Here is a 27,192-nt window from a genome sequence, read left to right on the forward strand (position 1 = left end):
CTTGTCTTATTTTTTGTACTTTTCTGTATTTTTAAATTTTCTCAGAATTAATAAGAATGGGGGTGAGGATGGGAACACGGTACCTATAGAAATCATGTTCTAATGGATTCATTCCCAATCAAGTACTAAACTTTTCATAGAAAATATTTCTAGAATTTTATCAATGATGAGTGGATGGACTTGCTCTCTATGTAATATGAAATTATCTATTTTATTAAAATTAGAAATGATCATATAATCCAAAAAAATGGCCTATGAGAACCATATTCAGATGTACAGTTGGCCCTTGATCACACAAAATAAAACATGACTGCTGGCCTCCAGAGATCTTCTCTGGTTCAGTCTACAGATGCAAGGCTGAAAATAGAGCTGTGTAGAGGCTAAGTGTTGGGGAAGGTCATAGAAAAGATGTGACCACACATTGACCCATGAACCAGACCCAGGCCATCAGAGGCTCCTCACTCCCTCTTCTGTCCTTGAAATGTGGGTTCTGTTTGCCTTTCCTACTCTCAGAGGCTGCTCCAAGGATGTAAGATATAGCCATGAAATGGGGTGTGGTGTTGAAAACACCTTCACGATGTACATGAACATGACTGAACCCAGTTAAGGCCTTTATGAAAACTTTAAAGGCTTGGCAGGCAGGTGTAGGGATCCCCTGTTTTGCTGTTGCCCAAGACAACATCATATGTAAGTTCCCTTTGCCTATTAAACCTGCCACCTACCCACCTGGAGTGGTCTGCCTTTTTCTTGGGGCTCTCCCTGCCCTCCACGCACAGGAGCTGGTTTCAGATTGTACTCAGGTAGCTCCCAAGGAGGTTACGGACCAATACGAAGGAGGGAGAGATTATAAGGAGGAAAAAAGAAGACAACAATTTGGAAATTGTGCTCAAGATGGCTTCTTGTCAACTTCCGTGGTGGGGGGGAAATGAGTTTTAGGATATACTACACACGCTACAAACCCCACTGGAGGGATGTCCTCCACGCTGGGACCAAAGGGCTGAATCAAGCAACTCCAGGTGCAAGAGATTATTAAAAAGTTGTTCCCACTTTTCTGAATGCTCTCATGGCAATTCCAGAACTACATCAACACTTTTTTTCAGCATTTTGGGGAGTCTGATACTTCTCCAACCAGTTAGAGACACATTTTTCAAACCCTAATCACATATGTGAGGGCCAAAGGGATGTTTTCTGGATACATGGCCATACATAGGAATTTTAAAAATGTATAAATATTTTATAGTCAAGCTGCAGAGCAAGAAGCAAGAAGACCAATATACCTTGGAAAAGCATTTAGCTTTATTTATAACTTAAAAAAAATGGAAATGGAGACATTAGGATAGCCTTTTTCTCATAAAATTGGTAAAAAAATAAAAATACCAGTGATGGTGAGGATCATAGACAATGGTCATATTCATACAGCCCTGAGAGGGCAAAGTGGTACAATCTGTCTGGGGAGAGATGTGGAATTTGGCACTATTTATCAAATGCTTAAAAAATTCACATACTCTTTGGATTCCAAATTCCATTTCTATGAAATGAGTGTATCCTAAGAAAATAATTAAGGATGCATACAAGCATTGGGCTTCAAGAATATTCAGCACAGTATTTTTTTTTATAATAGCAGAAAGGCAGAACCTACGTTTTTAAAATTTACCAGTTCAGCAAAATATTGTAGATCCATATAATGGGATATGATTTTGTCCTTGAAAATTACACTGCAGATTTTTTACTGATATATACATGAGATATATATATATATATATATATATATATATATATATATATATATATATTATACACACACACACACACATATATACTTGTAACACTTTTTTTAATGTGTATTTATTTTTGAGAGAGACAGAGAAAGCATGAGCAGGGGAGGAGCAGAGATAGAGAGGGAGACACAGAACCCGAAGCAGGCTCCAGGCTCTGAGCTGTCGGCCCAGAGCCCAATGCGGGGCTGGAACTCACAAACCATGAAATTGTGACCTGAGTCAAAGCTGGACGCTTAACTGACAGAGCCACCTGGGTGCCCCTGTAGCATATTTTTGATTAAAAAAATGAGTTAAGAAATTATGACTTGGGGCACCTAGGTGGCTCCGTCAGTCAAGCATCTGACTCTTGATTTTGGCTCAGCTCATGGTCTTACAGTTAGTGGCATTGAACTCCACTGCACTGACAGTGTGGAGCCTATTTGGGATTCTCTCTTTCTCTCTCTCTTTCTCTATCTGCCCGTCCCCTGCTCTCTCCTGCAAAATAAATAAGTAAACATTTTTAAAAATTATGACTTTATCATGGTAAAACCCAGTGTAAAAGGTAAAAATGTGCACGAGGTTCTGCGGGGAACTCAGGAACACCTGGCTTTTGCCCTGACAAGTTTCCCTGTTCCTTTCAGCTTTTCCAAAGAAGAGAAATACAAGGAACAGATTCAAATAGCAAACAGAGTAGTAGTTTCTTAGCTGCATCAGTGCCTGAGATGTCCATGAGACTTCTCAGTTAAAAGTGAACTGGGAACCTATGTGGGGCTCCTGTCTCCCACCACAGCCCAAAGCAGGGATTTCACCAAGACATGCATACAGAGAGTAAGAGGAGCCAATGAAAGGAAACTACCAGGGAACCACCTTTTAATTACAGTGAAGAGGCCCTTTAGTAGACATGGCCCCATGATTACTGTAGAATTTCATCAGTAAAATCACCATCCCTAGGGTGGAGGATTAGGGAGGGAGGTGTGTATGCAGATGGGATAAAAGACAGACCCAGAGCCACAAGATCCTGTCCCTATGACATTGTTTCAATGATCTTCTGCTGCATAACAAGCCACTCCAAAGTGCAATCGCTGAAAACAATGACACTATTTCTCCCAATTCTGTGGGTTGACTGGGCTCTGATGTGTGGCTCTGCCCCACGCAGTGTAGCTGAGCTTACTCAGGCGGAGGCATTCAGCTAAGAGCTCAGCTGGTGCCAGAAACTCCAAGATGACCTCTCGTCCTCCAGGGTCTCACTCCTCATTCGGCAGTGTTTGCCCGAACCTCTTAATGCACAGTGACTGACTTTAAAGAAAGGATTTTAGGAAAACAAACCCTGTTCTAAAAATGTGCCTGGGATTAGTTTTAGCCGGGTATGACATTCAGACAGAAATGATGGTCATGAAGGAAGAAGTTTAACAACATCCCTAGAAACAAGGGCAGGCGAAAGAGTGGTGGCTTGGTGTGTGATTTGGATAAAAAAGATTAGAAGTTGTGGACTCTGGATTGGTTGGTTTGTGCATCAAAGGTACACTTGCAGGAGCCTGGAAGCTCAGTTGGTGAAGCGTCCGACTTCGGCTCAGGTCATGGTCTCACGGTTGGTGAGTATGAGCCCCGAGGAGGGCTCTGCGCCGACATTGTAAAGCCTGTTTTGGATTCTCTCTCTCTCCCCTCCCCTGCTCTCTCTCTCTTTCTCTCTCTCTCTCTCCCTCTCTCTCCCTCTCCCTCAAAAATAAATAATGAAAACAAACATTTTTTTTTAAAGGTACACTTGCAGGGAAGTCATTTACTATCTCTAGATATTAGAGAGCCTGGGAGGGACCATGTCTCCAGGACAAAAGTCCCAAACTAAGAATAAGGAAATTAGAAAGTACAGTCTGTACAAGCCCCACAGGCAAGCTCTTGCCAAGCTTCTGCTTGCATCATGCTTGCTAGGATCCCACTGACAAAAGCAAATCACGTGTTCAAGGCTGTAGGAGAGGACGAAACAAGGGCACAGACATGGGAGATATTGCCCATTGAGGGCCATCACTGTAACAGCTACTGCATCAATACTTACAAATGAAAGGCGATTTGCCATGGTCAACAATGGTCACCCTTGGAGTCTAGACTTGTGTACTGTTTTGTCCTTTTAGCTAATTTTGTCCTTTTCACCTTACGGATTTTCCTATGTTCAACAATGAATATGCATTATTTTTGTAATAAGAACAAAGCCAAAATTAATGAACAAAATAAATACTACTGTCTTACATAAGTTTTCCCAGAAGCAGAACCGAAGATGAGGATACTTATGCCAAATGGTTTGGTATCCCACCCCAAGAAAACCAACCACAAGGGGCTGAGAAATGCAGGCTAGGGCAGGCGAAGGAGCTGAGCAACAATGTGATCTCAGCTGAAGAGCACTCGCAGCCCGAGACCACAAGGAGCTCTGCAGAATGAAAGTGCCATGGGGCTGTCTCTCCATGAAGCAAAGGGTCAGGCTTCGGTACTCCATTCCAGTGCGTCAGCAGCTGTGGCTGCCCTTTGGCAGGAAGGCATAATCTCTTAGGCATCTCCTGGAAATACAGATCCCACCGGGTTGACAAGTCACAGCAGAAGGATGCTGCTGTCAGTCCTTATCAGGAAAGCCCAAAGAAGCTGAGGGACAGGTGCACTCACTCCATAAATGGGACCCAAACATCTACCATCGCTACTCCAGCCTATTCCAAAGGGTTGCCTCTGTAACGCCTCCATAACTGCCTCTAGCCACTGCCATATACTCCATATATGCTATCTAAACAGAAAGTAGATATCAGGTAATATATATCAGGTAAGTGAATGATAGATACGTGAAACACAGCATTTCCCTGTTATGTATATACCATGTATCCTTAAAGATGGCTTCAGAAAGTGGAAATTTAGAGAGTATACCAGGATATTATCGATAAAATATCTCTTTGAATAGCTCTGTAATTGTGATGATGAGGCAGATTTTGCTACACTTTCCAAAAAAAAAAAAAAAAAAAAAAACTCCTCTGGGCTGAAATCATGCATGAGAAGTTTCAAGGGGGAAGGATCATTTTTTTCTAAAGGTTACAGGCCTAAATTATAAACTCAAGTCAATAAGTTAGACGTCTAAAAATTCTAAAAATAGGGGCGGATAATAAGAGTGCTTTCTCAACCAAAACCACAACCTTCCCTCTGCTGCGCTCAGAGAAAGCAGCAGAAACTAATCTTTCTCCCCAAGTGGAAAAACGGGTAATAGAAATCCACCAGACGCCTTGAATTCTATGCACTGACAATGTATTTCCATCAATCTCATTTATTTTTGTCTGAAGTCTTATTTTCAGGTCATTACATTCAAATACCGAATCAGGCCATATTCACCAAGGTGCTCTGGGAGAAGGAAATGACTTTTATTAGCAGGCACACTTATTTTCTGGGTTTCACCATCAGTGATGACAAGCCTCCACTGAAGAAGGGAGAGATGATGGCTCATAGAATCTTAAGCAAGCAATTTGATAGAGGTTCTTAGAAACATGGAGAAGTCTTAGGATCTCTGTTAGGTGAACTATGGACAGGACAGAGAAGGCCTGGTCAAAAAGGGTTCCAACTTCACCAAATGGAGAGATGGACAAAAAAATAAATAAAATAAAACAAAATAAAAGAAAGAAAGAAAGAAAAGAAAAATAAAAAAAATAAAATAAAATAAAATAAAATAAAATAAAATAAAATAAAATAAAATAAAATAAATGAGGGTTCTAGAACTATAGTGAGGTCCAAGTGAGATGGGGTTAGAAGTCAAAGTCCTGCCCACTTGGCTTCTTCCCAAGCCCTACCTGCCTTCAACAACTAACCTATATGATTGGTCAGAAAGAAACTGGAAAGAAAAAAAAAAAGAAAGAAAGAAAATGCACACAGCTATACAGCCAGTTAGAGACACAGCCAAAACTGCAATCCAGAAATATCAGGACCTTTCAATATCATTGTTAAACCTTTGATTAAATATAATTTTATTCTTTTCAATATAGGTGATAACGTTTTAGACTTTTTAATAATTTTTTTGTATAAAGAAATGCACAGAACAATAGATAAATAAATCTTTTAACAGATTGTTTCTTGTTTGAACTTTGGATAATTCAACTGCCCTCATTTTTCTCATGTAAGATTTTCAGGGGGGCATACATCCAGCAAGCTCGTTTCCTATTTTCAAGCTTCCAATTCTTGCTCAATCCCCCCTCCCTCATTCTTTTTTTTCCTTCTCCTTCTTTCCCTCAATCCCCTCCTCCTCCTCACACAATTAAAAGCTTGACAGATCAGTCCCTTCCCCTTATCACACAGGGGCTCACCACAAGCCATCTGGTCCTGTGATTGCCAGGAAGGGCTGATGACATCTCTGGGAGATTCTGCAGGATAGCAGCAGTCTTTTGAAGATGCCACCTGCTCTTTCTATGCCTGGGAAGTTGAAGGAGATAGCACCACATGCTGACGCTCCCTCTCCCTGAGAAGCTGGCTTTAGAAGAGGGGGGAGATCAGCAGGGGTCCCCTGATGGTGGCCTACAAGCTGACTCCCCCCCAGGCAGGGGGCAAGCAAAAGAGAGTATTCTAAGTCCTGGGGGCTCCTCCCCTGGGTGTTTCCCATCATCCAGCTGGCAGGATGCAGCAGCTGCCAATGGACAGGAACAGCGTATTCTAGTTTCTGCTCCAAAACCAGAAGTTTCAAGCCAGTTCTAGTTATTTCACTTAGAATTCATTGGATGAAATCTCATGAAATTGCCCATATCTGACTGCTTCTTTTTTTTTGAAAAAAAATTTTTTTTTAATGTTTATTTATTTTTGAGAGAGAGAGACAGAGCACGAGCAGGGGAGGGGCAGAGAGAGGGAGACACAGAATCCCAAGCAGGCTCCAGGCTCTGAGCTGTCAGCACAGAGCCCGACATGGGGCTCGAACCCACAAAGCGTGAGATCATGACCTGAGCCGAAGTCGGACGCTTCACTGACTGAGCCACCCAGGCGCCCCCAACTGCTTTGACTTACAAAATGGTCAAAGCTAATCTCATGTGGGTCTACCTAATCTATCCTGTATGGTATCTCCGAATGACAAGGAAATCATGGCAGAGAAAGAAAATCTTTGGAAGGCCTCCACTCATCATTTTGACTCCCTCACTCCCCTGCTCAGAAATATTCATTGTATCACTATTAACTCCACGATAAAATTCACACACATCACAGTGGCGAGCAAAGCCCTCTGCAAGTCCTCAGCCTACCTATCAGTAGTATTCATTCCTACTTACCAGCTCCCACCCACCCTTTTCTCTCAACCTTTTTAAACCTTTCTTTTCTTCCACCTCTTGAAGTTTCAATGAAAGTCATAGAAGTTTGCAGAAAGTTTCCAACTTTTCTCTCACTCATTTGCACATTCAGTTTAACTCGTTAGTCTTCCTTAAAGCAAATGATAACAGAAGACATAAGAACTATAATCAAAGTATGATGAAGCTGCTATTCGCTTCCAGAACTGAATATTCATTTAAAAGTGACATCACAAATTTAGGGGTGTCAGGGTGTCTCAGTTGGTTAAGCGTCTGACTCGTGGTTTCAGCTCAGGTCATGATCTCACGGTTCATGGGTTCCAGCCCCGCGTCTGGCTCTGTGCTGACAGCGTAGAGCCTGCTTGTGATCCTCTCTCTCCCTCTGTCTCTGTTCCTCCCCTGCCTGTGATCCCTCTGTCTCTCTCTCTCTCTCTCAAGATAAAGAAATAAACTTAAAAAAATAAATAAATAAAATTGAAATAAAATTGAAAAGACCATTTTGAGTTTCTGTTCAAATAGTAATACATTACTTGTTCTTAACCAGTAAAATGCGAGATGTGACAGAAGTAAATTTCGGTCAAGCATGTGCTTCTATGGGGTTGAGGAAACGTATGTGCATTTTCCAGGGTTACCATCACACGGAATCCCTGGGAGGAAAAAAAAACCATGTTTGCCCGGTACCTTAGGTGAGGCAGTCATGGTGGATCTTCCTCCAGGAGTTCCTTGGGGGATTGGTTTCACAGAAAATTGGTGTTTTGGGCACTGTGTCCTTCCATAATCGTGAAGAACTATCTGAATCATGAGCAAGACAGAGCCCTACTGATCCCCTTGCTAATACTCATGCTATGAGGTTACTGAGGCTGGTTGGGAACTGCAAACGTGTCCACTACAGAGACCCAGTGTCCTTGACTGGATCTCTTCCCAGAGCTTCTACGGACCACATTCCCTACGTCATACTCTGACCCTTACAATGGGCATTATTTTCTGGGCACATGATATATTTTCAGGGATGTTCAGAGAGGTTGAATCCGGGATTGATGAAAGCCTGTTTTCGTTTGGATTCCCCTATGCGCATGGGTCGTGGCCCCCAAGACATAGATTCAAGTGCAAGTACTTTATCTGGGGGGTGATCCCAACAAACACCTGGAGGGGTGTGGAGAAATGAGACAGGTAAGGGAAAGAGCCAGAAAGAGTTCAATGTCAACGAATGTACCCCATTGGTAAATGGAGCTTAAATTGCTGAGGAACTCTGGGAGCAGTGTAGAACATGCTTCAGAGATATCCCACTGGAGGGGTGCAAGGGAAATGGAATTTATACACCTACTCCCTCAGTCATCTGGGGAGAGCTGCTGAGAGAAATTGGGGAAATGGGAAATTCCACCGGCGTTCTGGCCACCTGGCAGAGAAAGACATGAAGCAAAATAACTGCTGGCAGTTGGAAGTTAAGGGGATGAAGGAGAGGAGTTGACAGAGAGGTACTGACAGTGTCTGCTACAGAGCTAAAAGTCAATTAAGGGAAAAAGAAAAGCAAATGCATCAGGAAAAACAAAGTGAGAAAGATGCTAATCGGTAAACAAACAAACAAACAAACAAAAAAACCTGTGTCAGAGAGTCTTAGAAGGCTACTCAATCCATTCCTAATTTCCAACCAAAACCATCCATAAATTATACTGAAATGGTACTTGTGGAAAAAGAGGCACTATCCTCCAAGTCCTGGGTGAATATTTGAGGCTCCATCCCAACCTTTCCAGTTAACTTCCCCACCGTCCAATTCACACCTGTTGTCTTTAGGTAGACCATCTCCTTACTGCCCAGTGGGCTCACGACGGGCTCACTGTGACCATCGTACCTTTGCTCATGCTGCCCAGCCTGCCTGGACTTGTCTCCACATCATGAGAAGCTCCCTATTTTTAAGACGTAACTCGAACCCTCCTGTGCCCAATGAGGTCCTACCAACACTGATTGCTCCCTTGTCCGCTTGCTTGCTCATTGCTGTGGTAGGCAGAATAATGGCCCCAAAGAAGTCCACACCCTGATTCCTAACATCTGGGAATATGTTACTTTACTTGGCTGAAGGGACTTTGTAGATGTGATTAACTTCAGGATTTTGAGATGGGGAGATTATTTTGGATTATCCAAGTGGACCCAATGTATAATCAAAAGATACCTTAAATGATAGAAGAGTCAGAGTCAAACAAAACAAAACAAAACAAAAGACAAAAAACAAAACCTGAGTATGTGACCCTATTTGGAAATAGGGTCATGGGCCCTAAATTTATGTGACTGGTGTGCTTCTAAGAAAAGTAAAGATATACAAGAAGAAGGCCATTTGATGATGGAGGCAGAGATTAAAAGGATGCATGTAAAAAATAAGTAATGCCGAGGATTGTTGCCAATTCTAGAAGCTGAGAGATAGGTATGGAACAAATTGTCCCCACAGCCTTCAGGGAAAGCTTGGCCTTACCCAATGCCTTAATTTTGGACTCCTAGTCTCCAGAATTATGACAGAATGCACTTCTATTGTTTTAATTCACTTAGTTTGTACTTTAGTTAATAGTAGCTTCAGGAAACAAATCCACAACATTATAGGTTTCCTGTAAAGATTAAATGTAATAGTAGGTATAAAGTCCTTAGACCATACCTTTGTCATATTGGAATGTTGGAGAAATGAATAAAGTACTGAGCCAAAGATGGCCAAGGGGACTAAAACAAGCTCCGGTCTCCAGCTTAGAGACCCTCTTCTTGGTTCTTCTTGCCTTGTTTGCCATGCGGCCAAAACCCCGCCACAGATATGGAAGCTGACAACTATCAATTACCCTTCCCCCCTTCATTCGGAGCTCAGATCTTTGGAGAAACGTCTCTGAGCCTGCCGGTGTTAAATAAATCTCCGATCCACCAAGATCTCCTAGTGCCACTGGTTTTCCCGCCAGGGTTCCAGCCTGGTTCCATAACAGGAAGTGTTAAATAACAGTAAGTAATCATCACTGCTTCATATTTACTAGCCTTATTATCATTAATTTTTAAAAACGTGGTTGAGTGACTACTGACACACTCTCTTAAGCATCTCATGTGCAGAGATCACATCTTATGCTTCCCCACTGATAATAAATCTTTAAAAATTTTTCAGTTTTAACTTTTAATATAATAGACATACCGAACTATAGCTCACATAACAGAGGCTCTTAAGGATCCTCAATAATTTTAAAAAGTGTAAGAAGTCCTGAGAGCAAAATGCTTGAGAAATTCTGGAAGCGAGTCTTTAAAATTAGAGGCTTTATTTATCTTTAATTATTCAGGCAACTGGTCTTCGCTCAATATATAGTCTTTGCACAAAATTGATAGCGCCAGCCATCTGGGAGGTTGGATTTGGATAGCGATAGTGCAAAAATTATTTTACGCTTTTTTTAATGCTAATTTATTTTTGAGAGAGAGAGTGTGCAAGTGGAGGGAGAGACAGAGAGAGGGAGACAGAGGATCTGAAACAGGTTCCCAGCTGAGAGCAGCAAACCCGATCCAAGCAACAGTTTTGCTTTAGCCTTTCTAAACCTCATATTACCATCTCTTCAGCAAGAGATGTTTTGCCCTTAATTTCAGTGGTGTTGATAATGACGATGACGATGGCTTATTGACCCAGAAGGTATTGTATTTTGCATCGTATTTTTTTTTCAATCACTTTTCCATCCTGTGACACTAGGAAGATTCTGTAATTTTATGATCACTTTCAGTTATTATAAGCTTAGATGTAGGACAGTTCAGTGTCTCCAGCTTAATCAGACATCTAATCTGTTTTCCTCTTTATGGAATATTCCCTTCATGCTCCACTCTCTTTGCTTAGGATTCTCTCTCCTATTCTACAGAGAAAAACCACAACACATCTCATTAGGCTAAAGAACTTTCTCAAATGCAAAGGTTTCTTTTTCCCTACCCTAGTCTTTTGATTTTTTTTTATTTGTGTCTAATTTATTCACTGCTGGATCCCAGGCACTTAGTACAGTACCTGTTACAGGATAGGTGCTCAATAGATATTTACTGAATCTGTAATTGATTGAGTGTCCTAGACCAGGAAAGAGGTGGGACTGGCTCCCAGAGCCAGTGCCCTTGCCCACACTTAGTAAGCCCTAGAAGGAATGTCAGGCCACCAATTCCTTTGCAGCTTCATTTGGATTATGGGGATAGAACCACCATCCCCCCGTATTATTTTACATCTTTCTCCTCAGGCTTTGGTTCTAGTTTCTAATCCTGGGGAAAATCAGGATGACTATTCTATTGCAATAATCTACTTAAAAGCAACTCCTACTATTTACTCAGCACTACTGTGTCCCAGGCATTGTTCATATATTACCTTCGTTTCTTACCAGCACTCTTGCGAGACAAGGATTACACTCTCCATTCTCAAATGAAGAAACAGAGTCACAGAGAATTTAGGAAATGCGTTCAAGGCCACAGCTAGGGAGTAGTAGAGCTGAGAAATTGAGAAAATCATGTCTCAACCTTTGGTGAGTCATTAGTTCTCAAAGTGATTATGTGTGGAAATGAAAAGGGCCCTGTAAATTAATGAATAACTTAAGTGCACATTTTTATCCATACTTTTCATTTTATTTTATTCCTCTGCAGAGCCTTAATAACCATCTTACTTGTCCTAAAAAAAATAACACCAAATAAATTAATGAATATAAATAAGCTTCAATACTTCTGAAACACAACTATATTTGTATTTTCCATCTCTCTTTATCTCTCTCCCTCACTCTCTCCTTCTCTCTTATTCTCTCTCTCCCTCTCCCTCTTTCCTTCTCTTTCAGTTGAGAAGGATTAGTTTAAACATAATCTATGGTTCATGAAACGTGACCATCATTTATTCATCCATAGCCCTCTTTCAGTATTATATTTATTACTTTCTAAATATTATCTAACACCTACAAAACCACCATCTAATAATGTAAAACCTACAACAGCATCTGTAACTAGTATCTACTTACATGTTTGTGCTCCTTCTATATCTCAACACCCTATCATATTTCAACTCTCAAAATAGTAACTCCATCCTGAACCTGTGATCATCACTCCCTTGCTTTTTGTTTCTTGTTTTTGGCTACATTCTCCAACAATAAAATGAAACAGAATACATTTTTCTACTTATGTGGCGGGTCCTTAAAACAATGAATTCACTGACCTACTAAATAACTATTTCCAGCCTTTTCTTTTCTGAAACCAGACTGTTCTTTAAGAGTTAGAAGCAACGTTGGGGCGGGGCGGGGGCGGGGGGGATGGAATAAGAGTTAGAAGCAACCAAACTTTAAAATATCCAGCTAGGGCCGCCTGGATGACTCAGTCAGTTAAGCATCCAACTTGGGGCCAGTTCGTGCTCTCGCGGTTAGTGAGTTTGAGCTCCACATTGGGCTCTCTGCTGATAGGTCAGAGCCTGGAGCCTGCTTTGTATTCTGTGTCTCCCTCTCTCTCTGTCCCTCCCCCACTCATGCACTGTCTCTCTCTCTTTCTCTCTCTCTCAATATAATCAATAAACATTAAAAAGATAACAAAACTTCAAGTAAATTTTAAAACATAATAAAAATAAAATAAAATAACATATTCAGCTAGTCTTCCATAAAAGAAAAAGAATCACCATTATCTAGGCTTGAAATCTTAACATTATCTCTGTCTTCAACCTCTCCCTCACCTCCAAATTCTATTTTGACTCTTTATTAATATACGTTTTAGCCTTGGAGCACCCTAACTTGAATTTGTTGTCCAAATTCTACCAGGCTGCAGATTATTCTTTGGAGGAATCTTCTTAAGTGTCCAATTCTCTAGGTAAGAACAAAACTGCAAAAACACAGTCTTTGCAGAGAATAACAGGAAGCCATTTGGTTTCCATAAACAAAACCTTCTGAAGGAATACACCACATGGATCCCCTGTATGGGACAAAAGAACATTTGGACACACCTAATAGCCCCAGGGCAGAAACCAAAACAACCACACCCTTCAAGTGATCAGGTCCTTCAAGATTATGCATACAAAAAAGCAACTATGTAAGGAACCAGTTTCCTTCATATCCCAGGGTCACAGAGGTAAACACATTGATAACTGATAAATTGCTTGATAACCTACCTAAATAATAAACACCCTACTAATAGTAATCCTTTTCAGAATCCTGGGGCAATTGCATCTGTAGGGGAACAACCAGGATTGGAAATGAGTAACCCTAAATGATTAAGAATGAAATAAAATTTAATTAAATTATTTCTAGGTGGTGGAGCGCTGGTTTAGACAGAGCACTCCTGAAGGCTAACACTCATTCTCAGGAGTACTGTCTTCAGTCAGTTTTCCTAAGTGGAGTCTGAGAGGGGTATTTGGCTGCAAACAATTAACTGAGGAAGTATTCTTAAGGGAAAAATGTTAAGACAGTGAGGGAAGCAGAACAAGAAAGGGAATGGATTGAAGCATGGGATTCAGTAAAGTCAAACTTTGCTGGACCAGTTCCACCACTAGGCAGGGGAGGGCTCTAGACCAGAGCATACAGGGCATCTCAGCAATGTCCCCGGCTGACAATCAAGCTAATTAACATATCCATCACCTCACACTGTGTGGTGTGTGTGTGTGTGTGTGTGTGTGTGTGTGTGTGTGTGTGTTGAAAACAATTTGGATCAACTCTCAGCAGATTTCAAGTACAGAAGGCAGTATCATGAACTAAAGTCACCATGCTCTACAGTAGATCTCCAGAATTTATTAATCCCACATAACTGAAACTTGGTACCCTTGGATCAACATCTCCCCATTTCCCCCATTCCTTAGCCTGTGGAGACTACCATTCTAGTCTCTGCTTCTGTGAGTTCAACTTTAGATTCTACATATAAGTGAGATTATGTAGTATTTTTTTAAATCTTTATTTATTTTTGAGAGAGAGAGACAGAGTGTGAGCAGGGGAGGAACAGAGAGAGAGGGAGACACAGAATCCGAAGCAGGCTCCAGGCCCTGAGCTGTCAGCACAGAGCCCGACACAGGGTTCGAACTCACAAACTGTGAGATCATGACCTGAGCCAGATGTTCAACTGCCTGAGCCACACAGGCGTCCCTGAGATTATGTAGTATTATGTGCATGTCTTATTTTACTTAGCATAATGTCCTTCAGGTTTATCGGTGTTGTTAAAAATGGCAGGACATCCTGAATACTATCCCTGTGTGTGTGTGTGTGTGTGTGTGTGTGTGTGTGTGTGTGTGTGTAGATAGGTAGATAGCTCTATATATTTCACGTGTTATTATCCACTCATCTTCAACAGATATTTAGGTTGTTCCCATACCTTGGCTATTGTGAATAATGCTGCAGTAAACATGGGAGTGTGTGGAAAAAGAAATCCTTGTACACTATTGGTAGGTATGAAAATTGGGGTAGCCATTGTGGAAAACAGTATGGAGTTTCCTTTTAAAACATAAGGAAAAGGACAACACTCTTTTAAAAGTGCTCAACATTTGATCCAGCATTTCCATGTCTCAGAGTTTGCCTTCAAGAAGCAATTAAGAATATGAGCAAAGGGGCGCCTGGGTGGCTCAGTCGGTTGAGCGTCCGACTTCAGCTCAGGTCACGATCTCACGGTTCCTGAGTTCGAGCCCCGCGTCGGGCTCTGGGCTGATGGCTCAGAGCCTGGAGCCTGCTTCCGATTCTGTGTCTCCCTCTCTCTCTGCCCCTCCCCCATTCATGCTCTGTCTCTCTCTGTCTCAAAAATAAATAAACATTAAAAAAAATTTTTTTTAAAAATTAAAAAAGAATATGAGCAAAGATTGAGCCATAAGATTTATACATTAGTATTGTTTATAATGAAAAAAAAAAAAAACAACTTGGAAAAGTCTAAAGCTCAATCAGAGGGGACTTATTAACTAAATTGTAGTTCACTCACAGAAAGGAACACTAAAAATGGCCATTAAATGTTGTAGAGAAATATGAATTCACTTTAAGGAATGATATTTAAGTTAATTTTTCAAAGTAAGTTACAAAAAAGAACAGCATGATATAATATCAGTTTTCTAAAAGAAATTGATAACGTACAATAAATAATATATTGGCAAACCACGTACACCACACGTATATAATATGTAATGTTAGATTATTCACTAGACACCTGGGTGGACCAGTAGCTCAGTAACTAGAGGTAGGTAGTAAGTACTAGGTAGTAGGTAGTAGGTAGGCAGGTATTAGTAGGTCGATAGCTAGACAGCAAGCTAGAGAGCCTGGAAGGAAGTGTAGCAGAATTCTGATATTTTCTGGGATGCTGGAATGAATTACATGCCATAGTAATCTTTACCTTTTTGCTTATCTGTATTTTCTAAAATGAACTTATTTTACTTTTATAAAAAAAAGGTAGCGGTGAAAAATACACATTTCTAATAAGATATGTCTATCAATTATGAGGTTGTCCTAAAAGACTGGCCCCATGATAGCCACAACTCAGCGAAGCTGCTCCTTCGAGTGACCCTCCCTAGTAGGTGTAGTTACCACAGACTTACTTACACAGCCTGTGTTGAGGCTTCTCTGCACTTGGTCCCTTCCAACTCACCGCTTATGGATCTTAGAGCCTTGGTAAAGCCTGTAACTTCCCCACTCTTCTCTTCGTTTACATACGCAAGGATTGTTCTCTCCAAATATGCCCCAGGCCATTTTGTTAATTTGCTACACTGTCCTCAACTTCCAGGTAACTTGACACAAAAGCACATCAGAACTCTTTCAAGTGGCAGTAGCCAAGGCTGGAGGACTCATGTTGTAGGCAATAAATTTCCCTTTCTCAGGGCCTCTTTCAATGCCTCCTGCCCTACACTTGTACCCCAATGTTTATAGCAGCACTCTCAACAATAGCCAAATTATGGAAAGAGCCTAAACGTCCATCATCTGATGAGTGGATAAAGAAATTGTGGTTTATATACACAATGGAATACTACGTGGCAATGAGAAAGAATGAAACATGGCCTTTTGTAGCAACGTGGATGGAACTGGAGGGTGTTATGTTAAGTAAGTCATACAGAGAAAGACAGATACCATAAATTTTCACTCTAATGTGGATCCTGAGAAACTTAACAGAAACCCATGGGGGAGGGGAAGAAAAAAAAAAGAGGTTAGAGACGGAGAGAGCCAAAGCATAAGAGACTCTTAAAAACTGAGAACAAACTGAGGGTTGATGGGGGGTGGGAGGGAGGAGAGGGGGGGTGCTGGGTATTGAGGAGGGCACCTTTTGGGATGAGCACTGGGTGTTGTATGGAAACCAATCTGACAATAAATTTCATATTTAAAAAAAAATACCTCCTGCCCTAGAAATTCCGCATGTTTACATTTCTGAATGGTACCATGTTGCGGGAAATGCTGTATCATGATTTGATTGGCAATAGCCCTCATGAGGAAGAGGTATTCAACTCATGATGGATTTGCAGCAGATGTGAAAGATGAAAAGGAAAGGTCTGTTTTTTTAAGTACGTAAGCTATCATGAGATCATGTTTTTAAAACTATTAATAAGAAGAATATGGCATTCAAAGCATTAAAACATTGAGTTATCCTGGCATTCATGAAATTAAATCCATATGGTTATGATATAGTACTAAATTCCATTTGCAGTTATTTTATTAGGATTTTCAAATCAATATTTGTGAGATTAATCACTTCTTTTCTTGCTACCCTATTCAAGACACCTTTTTTTTCTGTCTTCTGTTTAATCAGTGATTATTAATTTATGGGAAAAAATGGAGAGCTCTTTGTTTTAGGTCATAGAAGCAAAGACTGCAACAAAGATTCTGTGCAACCTACTTATTGAGCGATTTCTTCCAGAAGAAACCAGTGAGGCAAGGATGGAAGCAGATAGGGCAAAGGAAGAAGTCATGCCACAGCCTCTATCTAATCCCACGGGGAGCTCCAGCATGTAAATGGTGTCACAGAGCTGTGCCACTTGAGGCAAGGGGTTAGGGTTTCTCCCTTCACCATAGTGTGCCATTTGCTGTGGGGTCCTCCAGGGAAATGAGCAGAACCTCTCAGGTATTTCTGGGTGAGTTGGCTGCCAGAGGCAGGGGGAGTTCTCCTGTGCAGAGTGCAAGTGTGAGGCATTAGCAGTCAACAGTCACAGCAGCTCATGAATGAGTACTCTGGACACGTCAGATCAAAGTGGAATACCAAAAGCATCTACTAAGTGTCTTTACTTTTCTGTGCTCTGGAATATTTGAGATATACTCAAAATAATCTGTCACTTAAGGGACTGAAGAATTTATTAAAGGGAAAAGTATGAGATGAGTATTTATTGAGTGGAAAGTCCTTTGACCACATTCCCAGTTGTGTCCCTGACAACTGGTCTACTTAGATTTTCTGTTTCTTCCAAAGTCAGCTTTGGTAATTTGTATTTTCTTTAGACAACCATTACTTCACTCAGGTTTTAAAAATGTTTATCACAAAGTTACACAATGTAAATTGCCATAATTCTTTTGATTTGTTTCTTTAGTTGGGCCAATCTTCAAGTTATGGTGGCTGCAGTATGGCCCCTCTCCTTCTGATAATTTCTGTCCACTAAATTGAGGAAATGTCTGCTCTCTTTGGGGATGACTTTTTGATCCTGGAGAAAGTGTCTACTTCATTCCACTTCTGGAATTCATTTCCAAGTCCTGTTGTTTTCCTTTCCAATTCTCCTATATTCATTCTGGGTAAAGTGAGCAGAAAAGAAACGTCGAATCCCTGAGGCTTGATTAGCAGTGATGCTTGCGTGTCAATGTGTAACAAAATGGACGGCATCCACTGTTCCAGTGTTTACTGTAATTCTCTTTTTTCCCAAGGCCTCGATTAGGCTGAAACTGGAGTGAATTAACAGCCTTCTTATTGTGCTCAGAAACCTCCTAAGGCTTTATTAAAAGAGGCAATGGCTTTATACTGTGTCAACTTATCTAAGCTGGAACATTTCCCCAAATACCCTGCCTGTGTGGTTCTAGGTTAGGATTGGCCACAGAGAAATTTCATTGAGATTTGGGAAGTGGAACTGTACCCACAGCAATTTTGTTAAGCTCTGAAGGTAGGTGTGTGGCTGGGTACTGATGCAGCTCATACACATTTCACTGGTCTGGCTTCTCTGGGTTCTACCAGATCTCCTCCTTCAGCTTCTGTCTAGTCTTGGACCACGTGTGTTTTCATCTCCAATGGGGGGAGGGGGCTCGACATGAGCATCTTCAGTAGGCCACCGTCTTCACTGGAATTATAGGAAGTGAGGGACAGACACGGATACCAGCTCATCCTCACAGGTTTCATTTTGCCCTTGGTCTCCACCACTACATTCAGTCTTCCCTTCTCAACTGTCTGCCCAGGACCAGACACAAAGGTACCCAGCTCCACCTAGAGCTCTTAATCAGCTTCCTAGACTAGTTAAGGTCTAATTCTATAGAATTTAGGGTGGGTATTTTTTTCTGCTTGGTCCCCGACTGATACAAATGATCAAGCTCATTAGCCTGGCTCCTCCTTACTGTAAGTTTAATTTTTGTCTGCAAACTACCTTAGAGCTCCTGAAAATATACTTATTCAGGGTAAATCCATAAATTTGTCAGCTGCTGAGCCCCACAGTGGACCTACTCTATCCAGGTTTAAGCTGAGATCTCCTTGCTATAAATATGGTTTCAACTAAAACTCACCACAGTGCAATGCAGATATTATTCTTCAACTTTACAGATAGAAAAAACAAGGCTCAGAGGTTATGTATTTGGCTTAAAGTGATACAGCTGATAGGTAACAGAGCAGGGATTTAGGTCCAACCTGAATCTAGGCAGGAGCTATATCTTTCATGTATGTCCCAAATCAGTCAAGACAGAGCTAAGGCAAGGCGATCAAAGACAAAAATCAAGAAGTCCACTGGCCATAATTTCCCCTCTTCAGTTTACTTCTTTGAAGCTTCAGTGTCGTCTATCCTGCCTTTCCTCCCAAACCCTAACATTTTCCTGTAAGTGGTGTGAGCCTTAAAAATACCTTACATGGGCAGGCAACCAGGGTTTGGGCATGCAGCCCTCTAGTTTCAGACACCTTCTTGCCCCAAAGGGTGTTAACTGGAAGTTGTATTCACCATTTTTCAACTCCACACAAGTTCCGATTGGCTCCTTGGCCCTTGTTCGTGGATTTTAAGTCATACCTCCCTAACGTGACTTTTTGAGTGTTATACACTTTTAGTATGAAGGTGATTTTAAAGATAATTTTATATGGAACCTCCTTTTACAAGTGAGAATACTGAACTCAGAGAAGGAAAGTGACTCTTTCAAGATCACATCTTGTGATTTGCAGTTAATATTGAGGGGAAACCCATTGTCTCTGATTAGAAGCTAAGGGAAATGCCAAGGGCTACAGCCGTGGACATGACATGGGTTTAGCACGTGAAAAGCTAGATTATCCTACAAACTTCTGCGAAGGAGAACATCAAATGCCTTCGAGCCTTTTATACTGACTGAACAGAACATTTTGCTGTTGCCATACTTGGTTTAATCCCTCTGCCTCTAATACCCACAAGCAGTCCTTTTTTTTTTTTCCAGTGTCACAGCCAGCTGTGCTCTAACATTGCAACAAATTAAAAAGTAATTACCTCAATAATGGGTTAGTTGCTGAGTTTAATCACTCTGAAAAAGTACTTGGCTTTTCCATTTATGGAATAATAAAATGTTGCATTTCTGTGTGGTCCATCATTCAGAGGTCCATAAGAAGATCATGCTTTGGTGGTATAGACTGACATTAACAACAGAAAAGGAGAGGACGGATGGATGGAGCCCCAGTATCTACAAGAGGGAAGGAAGGCTGGTGACCAACAATATTCAGGGAGTTGATTTTACACTTACCTAGGTAAGAAGTAACAAGAAACAAAGTATATCTCATACCTTCAGTAGACAAAATCAAACGAATAAGATATAATCAGTATTTTTATAATTCATAGCCTCATCCTCTCTCTTTCCATCTACTAGGTTTTGTCTGATTTCTCCATTTCTTCCTAACTGTAGTGAAATTCCCTTCTAATTCTATTGAGCTGCACCTTAAGCAGAAACTCCCTCACTCATTCTGTAGCTTTCTCAGAGTCAGCCGACCTAGGCTGGGCTCAGCACTGCTCTACAAGTATCTCATCCTTTTCTCTGGACTAGTAATGAGTCCAAACATGTTCTTATGGAGATGGCAGAGGCCCAAGAACAAAAGACAAATGAATCTGCTTGAGACCTAGTCTTGGTCTGGACATCAGCATTTCTATTACATTTTATCGACCAAAGCAAGTCACATGGCCAATCCCAAAGTCAAGAGGCAGAATAGCACTCTTTGCCAACATCAGGAGGACACTGCAAAGTCACATGGCAAAGGACATGGATAAAGGGTGAGGTAAATAATTGGGACCAATAACACAAGCTATCACAGCAGGGTTTTCAGCATTCTATCCTAGAATCCCTTCCATTCTGTTCCTGGTGGTCTAAGAGGGAGATTCTTCATTCTCAAACCCACTCCACTGACTCTTTTTCTCTCTAGATCACTCTATTTTTAGTTGCCATTCTATCTTCTTTCCCTTCTCCCAAAGTAGCCTCATCTAATACTCCCAGAGGGAAAAGCTAACTTCATGAGACCGCCCCTGAAAACTCAAGTTCAAAGTATCTTGAGAGTTCATTTTTGATTCATTAACTAGAAGGAATAGGGATGTGTTTAGCTTTAAGTCTGGGCTTTTAATCTCTCTCCATCTTACCAGCCCTGCTTCTCTCTGTGTGGTTTTTTGTTTTTTTGTTTTTTTTTTTTTTTAATTTTTTTTTTCAACGTTTTTTATTTATTTTTGGGACAGAGAGAGACAGAGCATGAACGGGGGAGGGGCAGAGAGAGAGGGAGACACAGAATCGGAAACAGGCTCCAGGCTCCGAGCCATCAGCCCAGAGCCTGACGCGGGGCTCGAACTCACGGACCGCGAGATCGTGACCTGGCTGAAGTCGGACGCTTAACCGACTGCGCCACCCAGGCGCCCCTCTCTGTGTGGTTTTATTCTTTACACAGCCTCCTTCCATGTAGTAGGCAAGATGGCTGCTAGGAGCTCCAAAATAACATTCTCCAAGCCCAACACTCCTTCTTCCAAAGTGTACACATTAACCTTGGCAACATCTCTAATTAGCTCTGTTTGGGTCACTTGCTTATGCTTGTATCAATCACTGCAGCTAGGATAAAGGAATGATCTTATCAGCCAATCCTGATCATGTGCCCACCCTTGCAAAGAGTGGTAGGGGGCTTGTTACTATGACATCAACAGGACCATATGGCATGGGAAAGGGATTATTCATACGAGCCAAGAGAAAGATATTAGGAAAGTAAGCTGGCTAAACAAAAACTCTAGCTGGTGTGGTACATTAAAACTAGAGACTGAATAGAGCCTTGTTTGGATTTATATCATCCTTATTCTAAGTGTAACGGGCTTTGCAGGATGGCTGCTATTAATGTGAGGAATAACCCCCTCTGTTTCCCAGTTCCTGTATCCACTTACCTACAATTGCACGCATGAAAACTTTTATTATGTAACTGGGAGAAGATAAAGGAGACTATGAGAGAAGAAGAATTTAAGAAGAAAAACAATGATAAGTGGGATGAATATATAGAAATCTGTTAACCACTGGTTTCTTTTCATTGACTTTAGAGTCCCTTTTGTGAAAGGAGTCATTAAAGGGAAGTGCATCAAAGAGGACTTTTGATATTCTGGGTTTAAAGAGTTCTTTGGGGTCCAACTAAAGTGGAACAACTTTAGAAAGTATTACTCTTTTGTTCATTTAAAATCATTTTTATTGAGAAATAAAATGACATACATCACTGTATAAGTGTAGGGCATACAGCGTGATGGCTCGATTTACATATATAGTGAATTGATTACCAAAATAGATTCAGCTAACAACCATATTTTCATATGGACACAAGAAAAAGAAACAAAATGTTCTCCTTGTGATAACACCTAATAGGATTTACTCTCTTAAAAACCTTCCTATATGCCATCTAGCAATGTTTGCCATAGTCAACATGTTGTACCTTATATCCCTCACTTATTTGTCTTATAAGTGCAAATTTGTACCTGTTGACCAACTTTCTACAGTCCCCCCACCCTGCCCCATTTCTACAAGTCTGATCTCTTTTTCTAGGAGTTTCTTTTCTCTTTTTCTTTCTTTCTTTTTTTAGATTCCACATATAAGTGAGATCATACAGTTTTTGTCTTTAGTTCACTGTTTCTGATAATATAAACAAAAAGAGAAATAGAGAATGAAATTTAAAAACATTAACTGTATAATCCAAGTAATCCCAAATATCTTATTTAAGGTAATGTCATTACAAACCAAAAAGTATACATTTGCTAAAGAAAAGAACTTTTCCCTACATGTTTATTCTGTCATTTATTAGTTAATATGACAGATTATATTTTTATATTCTTTAATGTATCTCTATATCAGATAGTGAGGTCAGATGTAAATATAGCCATAATAAAAGCAGCAAAGCTTTTTTTTCTTCCCAAAACCCAAAAAAAACCCAGAGTACCTAAAAAGCAATATGAAAATCTACAAACAACATCTACAACAAAACTAAGTGGCAAGGTATCCCTTAAATACAACCAGGAAAACAAAGAAAAACAAAGAATGACAAGCCCAGTAGCAAAGACTATCCCTAGCACCCAGGTTGTTGACCAGACAAGGAAATGTACAAGATGAGCCTAGAAAGTCCTACTGCATAGTAAGGAAGATATCAAAGACTAGAGGGTTCACATGGAAACAGATTTGTGAACCAAACTGAAGAAGCTCCCACTGGCCAAATTTGGTACAGAGTGGGCTTCAGTAAAGATAAGAATTGCAAACTTATCAAATCATGTATTAATAATGATATAAAAATTGGTTGCTTTCAAAGGATTACAGAAACAAATTCATTGTTTTGAAAACTGACAAATAGGGGCATCTGGGTGGCTCAGTCTGTTAAGGGTCTGACTCTGGATTTTGGCTCAAGTCATGATCCCAGGGTCATGGGCTCATCAGACTTTGCACTGAGCATGGAGCCTATTTGAGATTCTCTCTCTCTCTCTCTCTCTCTCTCTCTCTCTCTCCCTGCCTTGCTCACATGCTCTCTTGTTCTCTCTCTTTCTAAAAATAAAAAAAAAGAAAAACTGGCAAATAAAGGGAGAAAATCAAGCATCTATTCTGTCATTCCCATGTGAACTGTACCATTAAGTGACGTCTACAACTCACAAATGGATCTAAGTATCAGCTCCTGCTAAAAGAAGAAATGATGCACCTCCTGATAAAAGAATACATTACCTAGAGTCTGGCCAAAGGGAGTGAAGCTGAGTCTGGTAAAACTTCATTTCATTTGCAGGAAATACACAGTTGAACTTCACCATCATTATACAATTCATAAAACCCACACTGTGCAAAACTCTACCGGTTAAGTGGCCTAGGTTTTTTAGCAGATAAAATGTAAGGAAAACAAAAAGATAGAAGGAGAATCCTTAGATTAAAAAAAATTTTTTTTAAGTTCTTAAACGTGAGCAAATTTAAACTATTGTATCAAGGGATAAACATTTGAGAGATGAAACCATAAAGAAATGCAAGAAAGTTGTAATTCAAAAGTTAAGATGGTGCTTATTTTTTAGAAAGAGGGAAGGCCTAGAGTTGCACATGGATGTTTCCTGGGGTGCTAGCGACACTTTCTTTGTTGAACTGGGTAGTGATTTCATGGGTGTTTCCTTTATAATATTTCGATGACTTGTACATTTGTTTTCTGTGGTTGCCCTTCTATTTCTTTTATTTCTTTTTTGTTTTGTTTTGTTTTTTTCAATGTTTATTTATTTTATTTTGAGAGACAGAGAGAGGCAGGGGAAAGGGTGGAGAGAGGGAGAGAGAGAGAATCTCAAGGTGGCTCCGAGCTGTCAGTGCAGAGCCTGACACAGAGCTTGATCTTACAAACCGTTAGATCATGACCCGAGCTGAAATCAAGAGTCAGTCAGTCAGTGAACTTCCTGAGCCACCCAAGTGCCCTTTAAAATATAAATGGCAAATTATGAAACAACGAAGGGAAAAAAATAGAAGTGGGAAATAGTATGGTAAGCTTACCTTAAATTCAAGGCCATCTTTTAATTGGAACACCAAAGCCAATCACCCTGGGGCAGAAAAAAAAAGGAGACAGAATGTCACTCACGGACAAAGTTGAGACCCTAGAGATAACAAAGTGTCAGAGCGGATGCTACTGGCCAGAATCTACAACTTCCACCAGGCAACACATGCTGACATTCTAGTCCCTAGACGAACAGAGAAAGTAATCATAAAAATGCTTTTAAAAATAAATTATCAATGAATGGAATCAAGGGGTTGAGGGGATTCACAACTATAGATATCATATTCATAAAATGGGAAATAGAATCCACTAAATGCAAATGCACTTTGTTACCAACTTTTCTGGACTGCATCTTATCAGTCCTCTTACAGAAGCCTTTGTCGTATACTTCCCTCTCATAGCAAACAATAGTGACTCCCTAGTGAGCCACTGAGTAACCTAGGAGCACCTGGGTGGCTCAGTTGGCTAAGCCCAACTCTTGGTTTCAGTTCAGGTCATGCTCTCACAATTCATGGGTTTGAGCCCCCCATCAGGTTCTGTGCTGACAGTACGGAGCCTGCTTGGAATGATTCTCTCTCTCCCTCTCTCTCAGTCCCTTTCCTGCTCTCTTTCTCTCTCTCTCTCTCTCTCAAAATAAATAGATAAGCATTTAAAAAATTATAAACCGAGTCACCGAAATTGGCAATTCAATTTGTCCATATTGAGACCCTCCAGGTTAGAAGGGGCTTATACATGATTCTTTCTTTTTTTAATCGAAATACATTTGACATACAATATTGTGTAAATTTATGGCGTACAAGATGTTGATTGGATACATTTACATATTGTAATAAAATTGCCATTTAGTGATAGCATCACTATCATGTGACAAAATCATCAGTTCTTTTTTGGAGTTATTCTTCATACTAAACCAGACAAAAGGAACGTAACTTGAGTTCTTGCCACAGTGGGGTCTACCTTGACATTTCCAAAAGCAGAAGATGAAAAGCTTAGACCTGGCTAATTGTGAGAGACTGAATTAGTGCACTAATTCTTTACCTATCTTTGTACCCACATCTTTTGCCAAGTCAATGAGGGGTTCCTCCTACTAGAGGTATTCTACTTTCTCTCCCTCTCTTCATGTTGGCCTTCACCAAGAGAATGGCCAAGAAGTGTGCCATTTTCCATATGTTATGCTTCTCAATTTTTGCCTTCTCCTTTATTTCCTGACTGCAGACTGAAAGAGAGGACGATGAGATCCAAGCTTTAGCAATAAAATTCATATATAAAATTCAGTTATCTATACATTGCAGCCTTCATCCCTGGCCTCCTACCTTTTATTTCTTTTCTCTCTTCCCAACTATGTGATTTTATGATTTGATCCCTCACGTGGCCTGCATGAGTGGAGTCCATGCACTCCCCACATTGTCTTTTGCCTCTATTCCTAGATAAGGGTTGGAAGTGGGGTGGAGGGAAGGAAGAAAAGGGGAAAGAAAAACGTGTCACTGTTCATGTTCCATTTTAAACTGCATCCCACCTACAGCCTATTTTGTCATTTCAGAACCATCACTCTCACCTATGATTCATTTCTGCATGTTTTGTTATTCCCAATTTCGCAATCTCAAAACACTACAAAGAAATATGCCAGGCGATAAAGAAGATTCTCATAAGGAGAAAATGGATGCTGTCTTCCCCAACCCAACACATTACAAGGTAGTGAAATTGCCAACAGTCCTCCTGGAGGCAAACAAACTGTCGCAAAAAGACATCCTCAAAGACTCCCTTTCATCCTGTGAATCAGGATGAGATAACAGATGCCTCGCATTCATCCTGGGAGTGTGGGGTTCTTCCCCAGAGAGGAACCACTGGCCATACAGGGCTGGATGACCAAGCATCACCACCACAAAAGAGAAAGAGTGGCCATGACAATGCTGCCACCTTCCACTGGAAATTTCTCTCCTCCCCTCTTTCTGGCTGGGTTACAGCCTTGTAGCCGCCATGGCTGGAGTTCACATTTCTGATGCTCCAGGGCAGTGAAATCTCATGAGTGGAATATTCCGTATCTTTGATGCAGGGAATTTTTTTGGATGATTACCTTTTCCAAACTGTGAACAAAAATTGGCATGACTACATCAGCGCTCCTAGGGATTGCCAAAGAGCCGTTATAAGCCAATGTCTTTAAATCTGCCATTCAATTACCCCAGAAACATCTTCTGAGGGAATGAAGCTAAACCTTGAGTGTGCGCTATTTACCATGTACTTTACATACCTTACCTTTTATTCAATTCTCATAACATCCCGGTAAAACATGTATTTTTATTTCCATTCTACTGATGAGGAGGATCAAGGGTCAAGGAGATTCAGTTACATTATTTAAGGTTATATAGTTTCTAAAAGGTGAAACTACTTGTGGGAAGAACAAGACAGCTCACCAATTGCACAGAGCTGTTGTGAAGAGAAGACGCACTATTTTAATATTCTTAATGTTTATTTATTTTTGAGAGAAAGAGAGACATAGCGCAAGTGGAAGAGAGGCAGAGAGAGAGGGAGACACAGAATCTGAAGTAGGCTCCAATCTCTAAGCTTTCAGCACAAGAGCCTGATGCAAGGCTCGAACTCGTGAACTGTGAGACCATGACCTGAGCCAAAGTCAGACGCTTGACCTACTGAGCCACTCAGGCACCCCAAGAGAAGATGCATTATTTTATATGATGTCACATGGTGCTTAGGTATATAAGAAATGCTCATGCCCTCCTCCTTATCCCTCAGTGCTCTATTCATTCACCCATTCATTTATTCTTTCAACAAACTCATACTGAGTGCCTTCTCTGTCAGAGACTGTGCCAAGCACTGGGAGGTCCAACCCTTGAAAACAGATACAGAGATAAAAATGGGCTCGTCCTCAGATTACACACAATATGCTCGGTCCACTTGGCAGGAAGCCTCTTGATTGATAGGAACTTCACTCTTGTTCAAGTTACCAGATTAGACCCAAGATGGAGTCATTCATGCCAAGCTCCACATTAGCAAACAAAACTTAACAAATTTCTGTGCTCAGATCTCCCAGAAAAGGAAGGCCTGTTTAATCCAATCAGTAC

This window comes from Panthera pardus, unplaced genomic scaffold, assembly GCF_024362965.1.
Source record: "Panthera pardus isolate Hobbes unplaced genomic scaffold, ASM2436296v1 HiC_scaffold_16, whole genome shotgun sequence".
In the NCBI taxonomy this organism is placed as follows: Eukaryota; Metazoa; Chordata; class Mammalia; order Carnivora; family Felidae; genus Panthera; species Panthera pardus.